The sequence below is a fragment of the Camelus dromedarius genome, chromosome 9, assembly GCF_036321535.1.
Source record: "Camelus dromedarius isolate mCamDro1 chromosome 9, mCamDro1.pat, whole genome shotgun sequence".
Classification (NCBI taxonomy): domain Eukaryota; kingdom Metazoa; phylum Chordata; class Mammalia; order Artiodactyla; family Camelidae; genus Camelus; species Camelus dromedarius.
In genome coordinates this window covers 33,471,632-33,483,255 of record NC_087444.1, presented here as the reverse complement: position 1 = coordinate 33,483,255, position 11,624 = coordinate 33,471,632, and the positions used below count along the sequence as shown (strand labels likewise).

Here is an 11,624-nt window from a genome sequence, read left to right as displayed (position 1 = left end):
TCTGTCTTCATGTTCACTGTTTCCTTTATTTGGCTCACCTACTATGTCTAACCTACTGTCATTCCCATCCAGTAAGTTTTTCATTTCAGACATTACATGTTTTATTTCTATAATTTTTATTTGGTTCTTTTTTTTGAAAGTATGTATTTTTCTACTGAAATTCTCCAATTGTTCATTTTGACCACACTTTTCTTTAATTCCTTGAACATATTTATATTAGCTGTTTAAAAAAAACCTTGTTTTCAAATTCTAACATCTAGGTTATTTTAGGATTGGTTATTGTTGACTATTTTCTTAAATATGGGCCACATTTTTCTGTTTCTTCACATATTTAGTAATTTTTTATTTTACCCTTGTGGAGACTATAGATAGCTTCATCTATATACTGTTCATTTTTTCTAGCAAGCAATTCAACTAGCTGAGCTCAAACTCCAAACTCTCCCCTGAGCTAAAATTGTCACTTGTTTCTTTCATCCATCCAACTGTTGCTTTCTGCCAGGCCTTCTGCACATAGCTTTCCAGTGTATCAAGAGAATACTATTGTTCAAATAACTGGTCCTTAACTTTCAATTCATATTTGAGTATGAGGTACTAAAAAGATCATTGAAAGCTCTCTGCATGAATGTAGATTGTTATCTGTTGGTGTCAGTGTTAGACAAAATAACTGGTCATTTTATTTTGGACCTCCATATGTCAGTATTTCTAAACATTTTATCTTATTTTTTTTTCAGAGAGGATTTTTCTAAGCTCCTCTCTTAAGAATATGAGCTTGGCTTATTGCATTCCTGGAGCCAACTTTGGGAAATAAGCTAGTATTGTCACCATTTAATACACAGAGTTGAAATAATTCTCCTGTTTTCAAATTGAAGATCAGTCTTCATTCCAATCTGGTTTTCCAGTTCAAAGTCTCACTGGTTGTGCTTCTTCAAAGAGTAAATCTCTAGTCTTCTCCATGGACAAAGGAGAGACAATTTGCTCACCTATATGATTGGCAAAGGCTATATGTAGGTCTACCTCCTTCTAATATAGACTTTTACCCAGTACTCACTGTTTCCTGCCTTAGCTATACCCCTACATTCAGACGTATTTAGGACCTATGGTTTATGTGTCTTTATGAGTCTCCATTGTATTAATTGACTTGTTTCTGTACTGCTTCCCCCTCCTGGCCTATGGTTTTGCCTTCAGACATTTGTTGAGTATGTTTTGCCTTATCCATCTGCTTCCTGGCTTCTAAAATTTTTATGTTGTTTTCTCCTTTCCTGTTATCTTTGGCCTGTGGGTTTATTCCTTTTCGATCATTCTACTGTCATTTTAGTGGAGTTTTCAAAGGGAGAAGTGTAAGTTTCTATGTTCAAGCCACTATTTTTAACTGTAAATTGGTCTTCTGTATTTATTGCTTGGGACTATTATATCTATCTAATCCACTTGTCACTATTCTTATTCTAATTCATTTTGATATTTACCTTACCCTTATTTCTTCTAGTTCTGTTTCAAATTTCTAGTGGACAAAGACCCAGAATCAAAAAATCTTAATTCATTTTGGAAAGGGAACTCCCTTACTAGGCATATATAATTCTCCTTGGTTTACTATAGAATTTCTTGTCATTAGTCAGCTATATGGCACAATAAAAGTTTTATACTGTCATCCCCCAACAAGTGATCAATTTTGACAATACCCAAATGAGAGTACCTTTGTGAGAATCCAGGAATCCACAAGGAAAGTTCCAGCACACTGTTAGAACAAAAAATCCAAGAATAGTTGCACTGAAGAGAGTAAGAACAGTTTCCCTTTATCTGTATCACCTAACTCTCAAGACAACACAGCTCAGTGCCAAGAGACATCCCGTTGGCCACTAATTTCTTCCACAAAACAAATCTTAACAAATTTAGGAAGATTATTAGATTACAAAACAAACCTTAACAAATTTAAGAAGATTGAAATCATACCAAGTATCTTTTTTGCCCACAATAGTATGAAACTAGAAATGAATAACAGGAGGAAAGCTGGAAAATTTATAAACATGTGGAAATAAACAACACTCTTATAAACAATCAGTGAGTAGCAAAATAAGAAAGGAAAATGGAGAAATTACAACAAACAAAATAGAAATACAGAATATCATACGAGAATATTATGAAAAACTATATGGAACCAAACTGGATAACCTAGAGGAGATGGACAAGTTTCTGAAACATACTGTCCTCCAAAACTGAATCAAGAAGAATCTGAACACTTGAACAATCCGATCACTAGAAAGGAAATAGAAATAGCAATTAAAAACCTCCCTACAAATAAAAGTCCAGGACCGGACGGCTTCACCGGGGAATTCTACCAAACATACAAAGAAGAACACATACCAGTCCTTCTCAGACTCTTCCAGATGATTGAAAAGGAGGGAATACTCCCAAACTCATTCTATGAAGCCACCATCACCCTGATACCAAAACCAGGCAAAGACACTACAAAAAAAGAGAATTATAGGCCAATATCACTGATGAACATAGACGCCAAAATCCTCACCAAAATTTTAGCAAATAGAATCCAACAACACATAAAAAAGATTATACATCATGACCAAGTGGGGTTCATCCCAGGGACACAAGGCTGGTTCAACATACGCAAATCAATCAATGTAATACATCACATCAACAAGAGAAAGGACAAAAACCACATGATCATCTCGATGCAGAAAAAGCATTTGATAAAATTCAACACCCATTTATGATAAAAACTCTCGCCAAAGTGGGTATAGAGGGAACATATCTCAACATAATAAAAGCTATATATGACAAACCTACAGCCAGCATAGTACTCAACGGTGAAAAACTCAAAAGCTTCCCACTAAAATCTGGGACAAGACAAGGATGCCCACTATCACCACTCCTATTCAACATAGTCCTGGAAGTCCTAGCCACAGCAGTCAGGCAAGAGAAAGAAATAAAAGGGATCCAAATTGGAAAAGAAGAGGTAAAAGTGTCATTATATGCTGATGACATGTTACTATATATAGAAAACCCTAAAAGGTCCACACAAAAGCTACTAGAGCTGATTGAAGAATTCAGCAAGGTAGCAGGTTACAAAATTAACGTTCAAAAATCAGTTGCATTTCTTTACCCTAACGATAAGTCAACAGAAAAAGAAAGTAAAGAAACAATCCCCTTTAAAATAGCACCCAGTAATAAAATATCTAGGAATAAATCTAACCAAGGATGTGAAAGAATTATACACAGAAAAGTATAAACCATTGATGAAGGAAATTAAAGAAGACTTTAAAAAAATGGAAAGATATTCCATGCTCTTGGATTGGAAGAATCAATATTGTTAAAATGGTCAAACTGCCCAAGGCAATCTACAGATTTAATGCAATCCCTATTCAATTACCCAGGACATATTTCACAGAACTAGAAAAAATCATAATAAAATTTATATGGAACCATCAAAGACCTAGAATTGCCAAAGCATTACTGAAGAGAAAGAAAGAGGCTGGAGGAATAACTCTCCCAGACTTCAGACAATACTATAGAGCTACAGTCATCAAGACAGCATGGTATTGGTACAAAAACAGACATATGGACCAATGGAATAGAATAGAGAGCCCAGAAATGAACCCACAAACTTTTGGTCAACTCATCTTTGACAAAGGAGGCAAGAATATACAATGGAATAAAGACAGTCTCTTCAGCAAATGGTGTTGGGAAAACTGGACAGCAGCATGTAAAACAATGAAGCTAGAACACTCCCTTACACCATATACAAAAATCAACTCAAAATGGATTAAAGACTTAAACATAAGACAAGATACAATAAACCTCCTAGAGGAAAACATAGGCAAAACATTATCTGACATACATTTCAAAAATTTTCTCCTAGAAGAAATAAAAGCAAGAATAAACAAATGGGACCTAATGAAACTTACAAGCTTCTGCACAGCAAAGGAAACCAGAAGTAAAACAAGAAGAAAACCTACGGAATGGGAGAAAATTTTTGCAAGTGAAACCGACAAAGGCTTGATCTCCAGAATATATAAGCAGCTCATACGACTCAATAAGAAAAAAATAAACAACCCAATCCAAAAATGGGCAGAAGACCTAAACAAGCAATTCTCCAAGGAAGACATACAAATGATCAAAAAGCACATGAAAAAATGCTCAATATCACTAATTATCAGAGAAATGCAAATCAAAACTACAATGAGGTATATCACCTCACACCAGTCAGTATGGCCGTCATTCAAAAATCCACAAATGACAAATGCTGGAGAGGCTGTGGAGAAAGGGGAACCCTCCTACACTGCTGGTGGGAATGCAGTTTGGTGCAGCCACTATGGAAAACAGTGTGGAGATTCCTCAAAAGACTAGGGATAGACTTACCATATGACCCAGGAATCCCACTCCTGGGCTTGTATCCAGAAGGAAATCTACTTCAGGATGACACCTGCACCCCAATGTTCCTAGCAGCACTATTTACAACAGCCAAAACATGGAAACAGCCTAAATGTCCATCAACAGGTGACTGGATAAAGAAGAAGTGGTATATTTATACAATGGAATACTACTCAGCCATAAAAACCGACAACATAATGCCACTTGCAGCAACATGGATGCTCCTGGAGAATGTCATTCTAAGTGAAGTAAGCCAGAAAGAGATAGAAAAATACCATATGAGATCGCTTATATGTGGAATCTAAAAAACAAAAACAAAGCGTAAATACGGGACAGAAATAGACTCACAGACAGAGAATACAGACTTGTGGTTACCAGGGGGGTGGAGGGTGAGAAGGAATAGACTGGGATTTCAAAATTGTAGAATAAATAAACAAGATTATACTGTATAGCACAGGGAAATATACACAAAATGTTATGATAACTCACAGAGAAAAAAATGTGACAATGAGTGTGTATATGTCCATGAATGACTGAAAAGTTGTGCTGAACACTGGAATTTGACACAACATTGTAAAATGATTATAAATCAATAAAAAATGTTTAAAAAAAAAGTTAAAAAAATAAACAATCAGTGAGTGAAAGAAGAAATCAAAATGGAAATTAAAATATCTTGAAACAAATGAAAATAGAAATACAACATACTAAAGCTAATGGGATACAGCAAGCCAGTTCAAAGAGGCAGATTTATAGCAATAAATACCTACATGAAAAAAAAAAGAAATCTCTCAGAAAAAACTTCAACTTTACACCTAAAGGAACTAGAGAAAGGAAAAAAACAGCTGATCCCAAAGTTAGCAGAAGGAAGGAGATAACAGAGATCAGAGCAGAAATAAATGAAATAAAGAATAGAAAAACAACAGAAAGTATCAATGAAACTAAGAATTGATTTTTAAAAGATAAAATAGACAAACCTCTAGCTAGACTAAGAAAAAAGAAAGCTCAAATAAATGAAGTTAGAAATGAAAAAGGAGACATTAAAATGATACTACATAAATGCAAAGTATCATAAGAAACCACTAAGAACAATGATAAGTCAACAAACTAGATAACCTCGAAGAAAAGGATAAATTTCTAGAAACCTACAACCTTCCAAGACTAAAACTTGAAGAAATAGAAAATGTAAACAGACTGATTACTAATAAGGAGATTGAATTAGTAATCAAAAACATTCCCAAAAAAGAAAAGCCCAGGACCAGATGGCTTCACTAGTGAATTCTACCAAACATTTTAAAGAAGGACTAATGGCAATCCTTCTCAAACTCTAAAAAAATTGAAGAGGAGGGAACACTTCCAAACTGATTTTATGAAGCCAGTTTTACTCTAATACTAAAGCCAAACAAGGACACCACAAGAAAAGAAAATTAAAAGCCTGTATCCCTGATGAAAATAGGTGCAGAAATCCTCAACAAAATACTGGCAGACCAAATTCAAAAGCCCATTAAAATAATCATACACCTTGATCAAATGGGATTTATCTTTGGAATGCAAGGATGCTTCCACATACACAAACCAATAAATGTGATACAGCACTTAACAGAATGAAGAAGAAAAGTCATGATCATCTCAGTAGATGCAGAAAAAAACATTTTTAAAAACTCAGCATTCTTTCATGATAAAAACTCAAAAAATTAACTGTAGAAGGAATGTACTTCAACATAATAAAGGCCATCTACAACACTATACCCCAAAGTGAAAAGCTGAGAGTTTCCCTGTAATATCAGGAACAAGGTAAGGATGCCACTCTTGCTTCTTCTAATCAATGTAGTAGTGGAAGTCCTAGCCAGGGCAATTAGGTTAGAGGAATAAATAAGTCATCCAAATTGTAAAAGAGGAAGTAAAATTGTCTCTGTGGATTAAATGATCTTAGAAATAGAAGACCCTAAATACTCCAACAAAAATCTGTTAAAGCTAATAAACAAAGTCAGTAATGTTGCAGGATAGAAGATCAGCATACAAAAATTAGTTGTGTTTCTATACACTAACAATAAGCTGTCTAAAAAATGAATAAGAAAACAATCCCTTGTAAAATAGCGTCAAAAAGAATAAAACACTTAGGAATAAATTTAAGGAGGAGAAAGACCTGTACAGTGAAAATTATAAGCCATTGATAAATGAAATTGAAGACACCACAAATAAAAGAAAAAATAACTATGTACATGGATTGGAAGAATTAATCTTGTTAGGATGTCCATACTACCCATTGAATCTACAGTGTCAGTGCAATCCCTATCAGAATTCCAATGACATTTTTCATAGAAGTATAAAAAACAGTCCTAAAGTTTGTATGGAACCACAGAAGATTCCAAATAGCCAAAAAAAAATCAAAGAAATGAGACTCAAGTACAAGGCTGGAGTCATCACACTTCCTGATTTTAAATTATTTTACAAAGCTGTGGTAATTTTTAAGGTATGCTACTGGCTTAAAAACAGACACATGAATCAATGGGACAGAATAGAGAATCCAGAAATAAACCCACACGTATACAGTTAACTAATTTCTGATAATGATGCTAAGAATACACAAGAGGAAAGCACAGTCTCTCTAATAAATGGTGTTAGGAAAATGAGATATCCCCATGCAAAAGGATGAAATTGGGCCCTTGTCTTACACCATACACAGAAATTAACTGGAAATGGATTAAAGACTTAAACATAAGTCTTGAAAATCTAAAACAGGGAAAAGGCTCCTTGACACCGGTGTTGACAGTTTTTTTGATAACACCAAGTAACACCAAAAGCATAGGCAACAAACGCAGAAATAAACAAATGGGACTACATCAAACTAAAAAGCTTCTTCACAGCCAAGGAACTAATTAACAAAAGGAAAAGGCAACCTACAAATTTGGAGAAAATATTTGCATATGTCTGATAAGGGGTTAATATCTAAAATATATAAGGAACTCATACAACTCAATAGCAAACAAATAACCTGATTAAATAATGAGCAAAGAGCCTAAAGAATTTTCCAAAGGAGACATACAAGTGGGCAATAGTTACAAGAAAAAGTGCTCGACATCACTAATTATCAAGGAAATGCAAATCAAAATCACAATGAGATATCACCTCACAGCCTGTTAGAATGACTGTTACCAAAAAGGAAGACAGAAATATTGATAAGGATGTGGAGAAAAGGGAACACTTGTACTCTGTTGATGGGAATGTAAATTCATACAGACATATGGAAAACAGTATGGAGGTTCCTCAAAAAATTAAAAATAGAACTTACATATGATCCGGCAATCCCACAATCCCACTTCTGTATGTGTATATATATATCTCCAAAGGCAACAAAATCAGTATCTTTTAAAGATATCTACACTCCTATTTCATTGCAGTATTATTCACGATAGCCAATATACGGGAACAACTTGTGTCTTTTGGCAAGATGAATGAATAAAGAAAACACACATACACACGAATATTATTCAGCCATACAAAAGGAAATTCTCCTTGTTACAACATGAAAGATATTAAGTGAAATAAGCAAGTCAGAGAAAGACAGATACTTTTTGTCTGACTTATATGTGGAATCTACAAAAAAAAAAAAAAGTTGAACTCATTGAAACAAAGAATAAAGAATAAAATGGTGATTGCCAGGGACTGAAGAGTGGCAGAAATGGGGAAATGTTGGTCAAGGGGTACAAACTTTTACTTAGAAGATAAATAAGTTCTGGGGATCTAATGTATAGCATGGTTACTATAGTTAATAATACTATATTGTATACTTGAAATATGCAAGAGAGTAGATGTTAAGCAGTCTCACCACAATAAAAAAATATGTGAGGTGATGGATGTGTTAATTAATTTGGTTATGGTAATTATTTCACAGTGTACATTTATATCAAATCATCATGTACACTTAAATATATACATTTTTATCTGTCAGTATACCTCAGTAAAGCTAGAAAAAATACTTTGTTATTTGTAATGAAGTGTGGAATTGCAGGTGCAAAGAATGGTAGGAGATTTGGTAAAATATGGTGAAGTGCCATGGGACCAAGTAGTTAATGGTCTTTAAAGCTCAACAGGAATAGATTTGTTAATAATGCTATCTTCAAATATAGCTTCAGAGACTACTATTAAACTAGAAAAGGAGGGGGTTTTAGTCTGAGATTTTACACAAAGCTTCTTTTAATCGACACACACTTTTCTCCAGCATATTTCCACATAGATATAAATAGTCAGAACTAATGAAAGGCTAGAAAAGCAAGTATTTGGTTCTTCCAGCCCTTTTACTGGAGACGGGTAAAGGATGTTGAGATTAGGGATTTGGTGAACCAAACAACACTGTCTCTACATGTACCTATCATAGTGGAGACTGCAAAGAAGAGAAGAAATTGATTGTTTGGTCCCTAACACTAGCTGGGTATATTTGTAACAAGGCGAGATTTTCCCTTAAAAGCATTGTTACTTATCCTAGAACAGAAAATAGGAGTGATCTTTGAAAATAAGAGGGGATATGTCTTTTCTTCTTGAAGCACATGTGCAAAAACCAACAGAAGAGAGAGTTCTATTAGTCACAGTAGTAGCTGAATCTAGAAATCTCTTCAAATTTATCTACCCTGGTACTATAGGCAGCTTTAGAGAAAATATTTGTGTCTATATTTGTGTACTGGCCTCAAAGATCTAGGCCTAGTCTATTAGCATATGAAGTCCTGGCTACGAGCCAAAATCACAGAAGCAAGGTGAGAAAGTGCAGCTGAGCTCTTTCCACACACTGAGAGTATTCACAGGCTCATAAGCTAGGCAGGCTTGCAGTGGGCGGAGTGGCCAGGTTTTCAGCAGAGCCATGTCCAGTTTATTGTGGCTCATCCAGTACTGGTCAAGGAGTATGGCACCAGAATATTTTTATAGTTAATAGCAAAGGCTGTGTTGGGATTGCTGAGCTGTCTTTGTTTCAACAGGCATTTCTTGTGCCGGTGACATTGGTAACAGCTGAAAAGAATTCATCTCCTTGGTTGACTAAGCAGAGGATGGTTACCAGAACTGACCTGTAAGTCTGAATAAGCTTCCCTAGAGGTCCTGTAGTTTTTAACAAAGCAAGCATTCTGAGGAGAGAAGAAAGGGATAGAGGCATTTAATTTGAAAATGAAAAGGAATATGACATTATTTTGTTCTCTACTCTAATGACTGGACGTGTATGTACACATATAATAAACATGTATGTTCTGAAAAGTATGTACTGAAAATCACTTGATACAGTAATACTGTGTCAACAACTGCATATTAAAAAATCCAAGTAAAGAGCACAGATATGGAATAAAGGCATATTTTATCCCTTTGCAGTCAGTACAGGAAAGATTCCTTAAGTTAAATTCTGAATTAGATTTTGAAGAGGATGAAGCCTATGAATCTCTAAAGGTGAAAGAGGCCAGTGGTATAGTTAAATTCTAGGCTACCAAGCCAAAAAAAAACAATCCAGAATTTCCCTTTTTTGACTGCAGGACAAATGATCATCTGCAGAAGTTTCTTCCTTTCATTTGATGATGTCCCACTCTCATCACAGTAATGAAGGCGTTCTTTTGGCAGTATTATACCTATAGCAGATCTGAAAGTATGGAAGGCAAAAGAACTCAAATTTGTTAGCAAACATAGTAGAGCAGCTGAAGTGGAATACTTTTTATGGAAGTAAAGTTGTGATTAATAAAATCGTAGTTCCAATGATGAGTTTTGAGTGATGGACTTACTAATTAAGATTTTATAAAATAAAGAGTAGGATGTCACTGTGGATACTTGGGCTGAACAATACATAATATTATACAAATATTCTCAAAGTTTGGTTGGTGAGGGAAAAGTTAAATGATGAAGAGAATTCCTAATAAGCTATTGTAATGATCCACACATGAGAGAGTTTAGGTCAGAGCCGGGAAGGGGCAACATGGGGAACTGGGGGTGGGGGTGTGGTGGGTCTATGATGTTGATGGAAAAGTGAATCTCAAAGTTATTGCAAAAGAAGGATTAGCAGAATTTGTCATTGTAGGTCAAAATTGTACTAGGGGGGAAAAAGGAAAATGATACCAAGATTATGAGCCTGGAAACACTGAAGGGTTTGTTGATAATTATGAGAAAATTTGTAAAGATAGGTCTTTGGAGGAGATGGACTTGTTTTTCAATATGTTTCAGGAGTTGTGACTTTTTTAATTAAAATGCTCTGTGGGCAGTGGTATATAGGGAACTAGGAAGAAGGTAAGTGTATTTGTAGATGAGTATATCGTAGCCCAAACTTGGTAATATCCGAAACCATAAGACTCATCTAGAACCTTCACAAGGGGAGTATCAGGAGTGAAAAATTTGGAACTTAACCTTGGGAAATTCCCAGAGTTATAGGAAATGAACTAGTGACAGACACATCAGAGAGAGTTGGAAGGAATTGTTTAATCTCCAAATTCTCATATAATCCATGATGCCATGAATTCATCTCTAAAAATCTTCAAAAGTGGACTTCTAGTCTGCTGTTAAGAACCTGAAGACAGTATTTCATTTAAGCCAAAGCAAGAGAGAGAGAGAGAGAGTGGAGAAATAATAATTTTGATAGTTTATATTTTATGATATTACTGGATCATACAGGCCTTGCCCAACCAGTATCTTTACTTCTTCGATAACTCAGTGAAATGACTATTACTGTCCCCTTTGTACCGATGAGAAACTGAAGGAAGGGCTACTTATATAAATTTCTTTAAAAATGAAAACAGAGTGAGAAAAAACCCACTGGATTTGGATAAAGAAGTCATTTGAGAGAACATTGAGTTTCCCAAATTATTACATTGTGATTGGGAAAAATTATTTCCACATAGATCTTTTAAAGGTGGAACTTCTGTTCTCTTAAAAATTATTGATGATGCTGGAAAACTTTCTTTAGTTTGTCATGGAACAGTCCCTTGTAATGTAGAGCAGTAATAAGTAAATCAAGGTGTCTTCTCTTTAAATGTATGGGTCCATTGGTAAATAAACTATCAATATTTCATTAAAAATAAATATCTGTTTACCTAGAGAGAGTTCTTTTTTTTTTTTTTTTTTTGGCTTATAAACAACAGAAATTTATTTCTCACAGTTCTGGAGGCTGGAGTCTGAGATCAAGGTGCCACCATGGTCAAGTTCTGGTGAAGGCCCTCTTCTGGGTTATAGACCGTGGACTTCCAACTGAATCTTCAGAGGAGAAAGGTGAAGCAAGTTCATTT

General features: G+C 34.9%; 1 long non-coding RNA gene across 1 annotated transcript in view; it reads left to right on the top strand.

The window, feature by feature from the left end:
- Positions 1-9,248: 9,248 nt before the first annotated feature.
- LOC116154841 (uncharacterized) overlaps positions 9,249-11,624 on the top strand; it is a 57,091-nt gene continuing 54,715 nt past the window's right edge. Inside the window, exons 1-2 of the long non-coding RNA XR_004138881.2 lie at positions 9,249-9,439; positions 11,498-11,607. This is a non-coding gene — a long non-coding RNA (uncharacterized LOC116154841). The remainder of the gene's footprint in view (positions 9,440-11,497; positions 11,608-11,624) is intronic.